Source organism: Lactuca saligna, chromosome 3, assembly GCF_052625555.1.
Source record: "Lactuca saligna cultivar CGN05327 chromosome 3, ASM5262555v1, whole genome shotgun sequence".
NCBI classification, from domain to species: Eukaryota; Viridiplantae; Streptophyta; class Magnoliopsida; order Asterales; family Asteraceae; genus Lactuca; species Lactuca saligna.
Window position 1 is genome coordinate 214,078,113 of NC_136419.1, and position 9,395 is coordinate 214,087,507.

Genomic DNA, 9,395 nt, shown 5'->3' on the forward strand with positions numbered 1-9,395 from the left:
TTCTAGGGTTTCCAATTGGTTGTTGACTATTTGCAACACTTGCATGATGTATTTAATTGAAGTTTTTGATGTCATTAAATAAGTATCACACATGCTTTTAAGCTTTTGATTCAACCTTTACTTGAATGTAGTGATTACAAGACACGAAATTTCTAGTTGTGACATCATCCCCCCGTTAGAGGGAATTTCGTCCCGAAATTCTGTTTGAAAGCTAGATTTGAGAATGCTAGAATAGGTGAGGGTACTTCTGCTTCATTTGGTCTTGGCGTTCCCACGTGAATTCTGGCCCACGCTTTGCGTTCCACGGTACTTTCACGATCGGGATGCGACTTTGCTTAGTACGCTTCACCTCCCTGTCCATGATTTCGATTGGTTCCTCAACGAACAGGAGATTTTCATTGATTTTGATTTCTTCAAGAGGAATGCCAAGGGTTTCATCTGATAGGCACTTCTTCAGATTAGTGACATGAAACACAGGGTGTACACCGTTTAGCTCTGCGGGTAGTTGCAGTCTGTATGCTACCGGACCTATTCGGGCGACGATTTCGAAAGGTCCAATGTATCGTGGATTTAGTTTTCCCCGCTTCCCCAAATGAATAACTCCTTTCCAGGGCAAGACTTTTAACAGTACTCGATCACCGACCTGAAATTCTAAGGGCTTTCACCGTTTATCAGCGTAGCTCTTTTGTCGGTCACGCGATGCTTGTAATCGAGCTCTGATTTGAACGATCTTTTCTGTGGTTTCACGAATGATCTCCAGTCCCGTTAGTGCTTTGTTCGATGTATGTGTTTTTGCTAGCTGGGTGTCACCTACCTCGGCCCAACATAATGGTGATCTACACTTACGCCCGTACAGTGCTTCGAAAGGAGCCACCTTGATGCTCGAATGATAACTATTGTTATATGAGAACTCGACTAAGGGTAGGTGGGTATCCCAAGACTTTCCAAAGTCTATCACGCATGCACGGAGCATGTCTTCGAGCGTTTGGATGGTTCGCTCGCTTTGACCATACGTTTGTGGATGATAAGCGGTGCTCATGTCGAGGTTTGTTCCCATCGTCTTATGGAGTGATTGCCAAAATCGTGACGTGAACCTACTGTCCCTATCCGAGATGATAGATGTTGGTATTCCGTGGAGTCTCATGACCTCTCGAATGTATAAACGCGTCAATCTCTCCATCTTGTAAGATTCTTTAATTGGCAGGAAATGGGCAGATTTCGTCAATCGGTCGATTATTACTCATATGGTGTCTAATCCATCCGACGTTTTGGGTAGCTTGGTCACGAAATCCATAGAAATCCCCTCCCATTTCAACTCAGGGATTGCCGGTTGCTGTAACAATCCTGAGGGCTTCTGGTATTCCACCTTTACCTTGGCGCACGTAAGGCACTTACTGACGTAGGTCGCGATTTCCGCCTTCATGTTAGGCCACCAATAGTGTTGTTTAATATCCAAATACATCTTATCGGAACCGGGATGAATGGAGTATCGCGTCTTGTGGGCTTCCTTCATAACAACATCTCTAAACCCTCCAAGTTTAGGGACCCAAATACGGTTCATGAAATAGTATACTCCATTCTCCTTTGCCTCCAGGTTCTTTTCCATTCCGCGCAATGCTTCGCTTGCTCTAATTTCCGTCTTCATGGCCTCTGACTGGACTACTGCAATTTGAGTGGCCAGGTGAGATTGAATGGTTATCGAGAGAGTTTTCGTACAACGATTAGAGTACTCCTTCCGACTTAATGCATCAGCTACCCCGTTGGCCTTGCCTGAGTGGTACTTAATCTCACACTCGTAATCGTTTAGCAATTCAACCCATCTTCGTTGCCTCATGTTCAACTCCTTTTGGTTCAAGATGTGTTGGAGACTCTTGTGATCCGTGAAGACGGTGCACTTCGTACCGTAAAGGTAATGCCTCCAAATCTTTAGGGCAAAGACTACAGCTCCCAACTCTAGGTCACGGGTCGTATAGTTTACTTCATGCGTCTTTAGTTGGCGGGATGCGTAGGCTATCACTCTCCCACGTTGCATGAGAACGCAACCTAAGCCCTGATTTGACGCGTCGCAGTAGACTACAAAATCTTCCGTTCCTTCAGGCAGAGATAGCACAGGTGCACTACAGAGAGCTTGTTTCAAGGTCCGAAACGCAATCTCTTGTTTGTCTGTCCATTTGAATGGTACGCCCTTTTGCGTAAGCGAGGTAAGTGGCTTGGCTATCTTAGAGAAGTTTTGAATGAATCTCCTATAGTAGCCTGCTAGACCCAAGAATTGACGAATTTCTGTGGGCGTTGTCGGGATTGCCCATCCTTCTACAGCCTTGACCTTAGAGGGATCCACATGGATTCCATCTTGGCTGACTACATGACCTAGGAAGTTCACACTCCGCAACCAGAACTCACACTTGGAGAGTTTGGCATAAAGCTTTTTTGATCGCAGAGTTTCTAGGAGTTGTCGAAGATGTTGGCCATGCTCTTCCTTGCTTCGAGAATAGACGAGGATGTCATCGATAAAAACAATGACAAAGTTGTCGAGGAACGGTCGGCAGATTTGATTCATTAGGTCCATAAATGCGGCAGGGGCATTCGTTAGACCGAAGAGCATTACGACAAATTCATAATGTCCGTAACGAGTTCGGAAAGCGGTTTTTGGAATATCCTCTTCCCGGACTTTGAGTTGGTGGTATCCGGACCGTAGATCTATTTTAGAAAAATAACTAGCTCCTTGGAGCTGGTCAAATAGGTCATCGATTCGTGGGAGTGGGTAGCGGTTCTTGATTGTGAGTTTATTTAACTCTCTGTAATCGATGCACATTCTAAAAGATCCGTCCTTCTTTTTGACAAAGAGCACCGGAGCTCCCCATGGCGAGTAACTAGGTCGAATAAATCCCTTGTCCAAAAGTTCGCTGATTTGGCTGGATAATTATTGCATCTCGGCAGGAGCTAGCCGGTAGGGTGATTTAGCGAGAGGAGTTGCTCCTGGAATGAGGTCGATTCGAAACTCAACCTGTCTCTCTGGGGGTACTCCCGGAAGATCTTCAGGAAACACGTCCGGAAATTCACACGCTACGGGAATGTCTCGAACGTTAATCTCCTCCTTGGTTTTATCCACCATGTGAGCCAGGAACGCCAGATTGTTCCTTCGTAGATATTTTTGTGCCTTGATGAACGAAACGAGGCAAAGGTTCATGCTAGATTTGTCTCCGTAAATTACTAGGGTTTCGTGATTTGGGAGAAGAAGACGAACGGCCTTCTCGTGGCACATAATTTCAGCATGGTGGGGGCTTAACCAGTCCATGCCGATGATCACATCGAAACTCCTAATTGACACTGGCATTAGATCTATTTGAAAGACGTGTTGATTAAGGGTTAGGGTACATCCGGTGTAGATTTCCCCAGTGGATTCGGTTTTCCCATTGGCCATTTCCACCGTATAGGTTTCATTTAGCTTTTGGGGCAGTTGTTTTATTAAATGCTTAAACTTATTGCTTACGAAACTTCGCTCCGCTCCGGTGTCAAATAAGATGCATGCATAAGTGTGGTTTAAGGGAAACGTACCGGTAACAACAGAGGGGTCCTGAATAGCCTCACCCTGACCCATGGTCAACATCCTTCCTGTTCCTCCGTTTCTTAGATTGTTGTTGTTAGGACAGTCTCGGCGGATGTGTCCAGTCCTCCCACACCCGAAGCAGGTGTGGCTAGGCCCTGCGTTGTTGTCGCCGGCATTGATGTTGTTGTTGCTGCGATGGTTGTTGTTGTTGGTTCTCTGATTTTGGTTCCGGGGAGGGTAAGTCCTGCAGTACTTTGCAGTGTGTCCCCTTCGGTTGCAACTGGTGCACTGAAAATCCTTGCATTCTCCATTGTGATGGAAACCGCACTTTTTGCATTTGGGAAGATTACCGGAATAAGGTCTGGAAGCATTTGAAGTGGCTGAGGTTGGAGCATGTGGTGCGGCTGGAACCGGTGCGGTAACAGCATTAACCGCCACTGTCTGTTGATTCTTGGAGGTGTCGGGGCCCTGGCGCCCCTTCCTCTTATTGTTCTTTCCCCTCTTGCCATCACCTTCCTTCGTCTTCTCAGTCTCCACTGGCTTCTCTCCCTTCTTGTTGTTATGGTCATACAGCTTCTTTGCCAATCTTTTCGCACTGTCAAATGTTTCAGGGTTTGCAACTATCACATTCCCTTGAATTGGTGATGTTAGTCCCCAGATGAATCGCTCAATCTTCTTTCCTTCCGAGGTGATCATACCCAGGCACAGCAGAGATAGTTCGCTAAATCTCGATATGTAGGCATCGATACTCGCATTCTGCACAGTGAGGTTCCATAGCTCTTGCTCCATCTTTTGTATTTCGCCTCGTGGGTAGTACTCAGCCATTAACATTTCTTTCATCTCTGCCCACGGCATAGAGTTGGCTACAGGGAGCGTCATGGATTCTACATGTCCGTTCCACCAGGTGAGCGCTTGATCCACAAAAGTGCAGGCCACGAACTTCACCTTCATCTGCTCAGGGCAGTCGCATATCTCGAATACCGACTCCACCTTTTCGATCCATCGCTTCAGAGTGATCACCCCTCTAGTGCCATTAAAAGTTTGTGGTTTGGCGTTTGTGAAGTCCTTGTAGGTACATGTCTTGGTGGGTCCTTGATTCATTCCGTTGTTCGAACTTCCGGCTCCTTGCCCATTGACTCCTCCATTGTTCCCTTGATAAATTTGCGCAATCGCTGCAGTGACTGCTGCAGATACAACTGCCTGGAACGCGGCTGAGTCAACTTCAAGTGGGGTTGGTCCTGGGTTTCCGCGAGTAGGTCGGGGAGGCATCTTTCTGTCACAAAACGGAAAGATGTTGAGGGTATGTGGTTTCTGTGAGGTCGTGATCCTACTGACTAGGTGCATGGTACGAACTTAAACACTACTACCATTGACCAATCAATCATAATTTCTCAACACATAGCAATTTGTAGTATCGTAACAAAACACGTAGAAATTTATTGATATTATCCGCATTTGATACATGAAAATTTTGCTCGTAAGAGCATACATGAGTGATACTAGTTCGACAACATAACGGCTCTATGAGTAGTGTAGTCACTTAAACATAGAGTCGGAGTACATAGCATATTTCCTAACGACCTACTAAGATAAGTCTATCCCTAACCGCGATGAGCTGCGTCCTACTATAACGGTGAAATCATATGCCGAAGTACTGAGCCAACAGCTGAGCCATCTCAGTCATGTCTACAATGATCTCATCCCTCTCATGCTCTGCTTGCACGGCACGTGCTTCCATGGCGAACAGTTGTTGCCTCAAGTCGGCAATCTCGGCTTCTGGGGAGCGATTATCCCTCGTGGGATTCACTAGTGGGACATGGTGATCCTGTTGCACTTTGCTAACAGGAGATGCGACGTGATCCACGTCCGGGGCCTGATCCTCCTCCATGTCATCGTCGGAATCCTAGAACTCGTAGTCGGTGTCCATGTACTCGTCAAGTTCAACGCCGTGGACTCCCTCTTGATTCCCTTCTGGTTCGTCTTCGAGTATCCCGTGTGCCCCTAGGGCTTGGTGAAACTGAATGCCCTGATGCTCTCCCTCCATGAAGACTGGGAGAAAGTATACGAATAAGCTATCACTTTCCTATGACTCTACCGCTATTGCACAAGCTAAACAGGCGTTCTCTTTTCGGTGGTAGGGGTATAGTTTTAGGTTCCCTAGCTATCTTGATCTCATCAGGACGTGTGTTAGTTATACTTTGGAGAGAGTGTAGTTGATCAGGCTACATCCACTTCTTGGTACCACTAAGAACAGTCCTGAATTTAACCGAGATACTAGTATTATTTTTGTTTGGTTCGGCGTTATGTTCCTATTCCTAATGCAAGCAAGGGTGTTTTATTTACTTGTTTTGTTCAGAGTTATGTTAGTCCCTCTTTTTGGTTTATAGTTTCATATCAATGTGTGGCTAGATATGCTAGTTCACTATAAACAAAGCTCTGATACCAACCTGTCACACCCCCGAACCAGACGGCGGAAACGTCTGGGGGCTGTTGTGACTCAATTGAATACCATCACAATGAATATACATGAAACATAACATCATACATCACCAAGCATTGGAATACTACAACTGGTAGCGTTTACATTCGTTACATTGTTTCAAAATATTACATTCCCCAAAAATACATTGTTCATTGTTACTTAAACAACCGCAAAACAATCATAGAGTACAGTCCTTTCTTCACTTATCTGTTACCTGAGAATACAAGTATTTTGGAAAACGTCAACATATGAAATGTTGGTGAGTTCATAAGTAATGTTTAAAATCCAATGTTGGTATTACTTTGAAAACCACCAGAAAATTCGATATTTTCTGAAAATAGTATACCGTAAAAAAAATATGTGAAGATCCGTGAGTATGCTTGTTTGTTTTCTATATGTGTAAGCGTACGAGTTGTGAAATTCGGCATATAGTTCGTAAGTGTACTAGTTGAAAACCCTAGGAAAACCCAACGTTTTCCTATCACTTTGCTTTACTTAGTTTATGTGTTGTTATTTCGTTACGTTAGAGGTGTTCGTTGAGCTCCGGAGGCATTGAGTATACAGAGGCTGGTGAATTGTTGTAACGTACGTTAATGAAAACGTCCAGTTGACAACCGTACTAGCGATCCCTTAGGCGTCACTCGCACTTATTCACACAACTCAATCCTCCCGGACTTGTGTAGTCCCACGACCGAGGAGAAAAAAATGAAGGTGCGAAACCCTCGGTATTTCCCTACGTCGTTCAAGACCATTGTAATTGCGAAGGGCCCGAAGCCCATCCCGCAATTGTGAGTTCCCGACTTTACTAGCAGCACCAAAGGACCCTTGGGGACCAGCAACACGTTTGCCATTGAAAGTCCTTTTACACGCGGTTAAGTCGTATTAGACCCAACTACATGTAAGCAAGTATCCTTTGGGCCTAAAGATCATGTCATTGGGCTAGCTAGGCTCAACAAGCATGATTTGCAACTTTTGGGCCTAAGGAGTGTACGTCGACGTATTGAGTAATTTCCACAAGAGTATAGAGTTCCGAGAGTTTCATATGTGTATTGAGCGTTGTAGTGTTAGTAGTTTTGGATTTGTTATTGATTCGAGACCGAATCAATTCGTTTGATAACGATTGTTGGTGACATTGTATATTGTAATTCATCAAGAGTCGTAGTGTCAGTCTTTGTTCACAACGAGTGTATTGAATTATCATTGAAAATTTTCTATTTACAATCCCTCTTTATTTTGTAAATTTACTTTTTCACCCCTTTAGGTGAATTAATTTCCGGTTTAGTCCTTAAACTAATTTTCTTGACTTTTTAACACCAAAAATCATTGAAATTAACATTTTTCAGCATATTTTTCGTTGAAAACAGTTTAAGTCCCTGAAATTGCAGTTTTCTCGGTTATAACCCTACTTTTTCACAGTTTTTACAATTTTGGCCCCAAATGGAAAATTTTAGCAACTTTGGTCCTTTTTAAATTTGAAAAGCATTTTAAACCTTTGAAGAGTACTTGTAACATTAGTAGTCCACTGTTTTACAGAAAGACACAATTTTGGCCCTCCAAAACAGAAAATTTCGCATAATGGGCCCTATTGGGCCGAAATTGTCATTTTTAGCCCATTAAGCTTGAAATTTATGTTTTTAATCCTCCAAAAGAGTATATTTTCAGAAAATACAATATGGGGACTGTTTTGACTCATCTCACCCATCAGATTTCGAAATATTTCATTTTAGGCCCTTCAACTTTGTATTTTTAACATTTTATGTCAAAAAAGTGAGTTTTTAGCCCAAAGTAAGTGTTGTTAAGCCACTTAGCTATTTTTCTTGGTATACATTGTATGTAGTAGTATATTTTATGCTAGTATCATTTAACATAAATTATATATCGGTTTTTAGTGATTCATAACTAGATCTAGCATCATAATCATACAAAACATACATATAAGCATAGAAATCATACAAAGCATACACATAATGATAGATCTACACATTTGCTTGTATTCTCCCCCACAAAACTTATAAAAACCGAAAACAAGGGGGGTATGAAGCTCACCTTTGGATGTTGATTCGGTTTTTGAAGAAAGGATGGAAGAAAGCTTGGTGATTTTTGACCCTAGCCCCCTTGATGAAGTTTTCAAGTTTATGGAGTTTTCTAGAATGCAAGATCACGATTTTTTGCATGGATTAGGAAGAGGTTTTGATAAAACAAAGAATCTAAGTCATAGATCCAAGCATAACCTTACCTTAGATGAAGAGTTTGTGGAAATATCCTCTTGAAAGCCTCCTAATTTTTGAGATTTTTGTGTGGAGAGGAAGGAGGATTTCTTGAGTAATCTAGAGAGAGTTTGTGAGGTGTGTGTGTGTGTGTGTGTTACTCACGGCCGAACAAGAAGAGGGAAGGAGAGAGATAGATTTGCATGGAGAAATGAGATGGCATGGAGGTTTGGAGGGTAATGCATGGATAACCACCATATAATAAAGAGGTGGCATGCATTAGTCAACCCTTCCTCTTCTCTTCTTGGATTTGGGCCTTGGGCCGAGAATTTGGATGGAAAAGGAAAGATTTGGGCTTTAAAGCTCTCAAGCCCATATAGAAGTTAAGTTGGATGAGTTTTGATCTAAAAGAAATATAATATGATCTTCACACTTGGTTGGACTAGTTTAAGTTAATCATGGTTCAAAACTTTTAATTTATTTCATTCTAGGCCCAATATGGCCCAAAATGTTGAAATAAATTAATGTGGGTCCAATTAGAGCCCATGATAGTCAAATTGGAAGTTTATTGGTCCATTTGGGTCCAATAAGGAAGTCCTAGTCCAAAATGGACTTAAACGAGGACTTCTAGGGTTTCCAATTGGTTGTTGACTATTTGCAGCACTTTCATGATGTATTGGATTAAAGTTTTTGATGTCATTAAATAAGTATCACACATGCTTTTAAGCTTTTGATTCAATCTTTACTTGAATGTAGTGATTACAAGACACAAAATTTCTAGTTGTGACACTTCTCGGCTGACGAACTCTCTCGTATGGCCAAGAAATGGGCACTCTTGGTCAATCGATCCACAATGACCCAGATGGCATCAAATCGCTTTGTTGTTCTCGGTAACTTGGTCATAAAATCCATCGTGATTTGTTCCTATTTCTACATGGGAATCTCGATGGGCTGCAGCTTGCCGTGCGGCCTTTGATGCTCATCCTTCACCATCCTACAGGTCAAGCACCTCTTGACGTACCAAGCGATTTCTCACTTCATGCACGGCCACGAGTAGCTCAAACTCAAATCCCGGTACATCTTGGTAGCCCCCGGGTGAATAAAGAAATGAGACTTATTAGCCTCCTCCATGACTATCTGTCTGACCCCACCAGACATC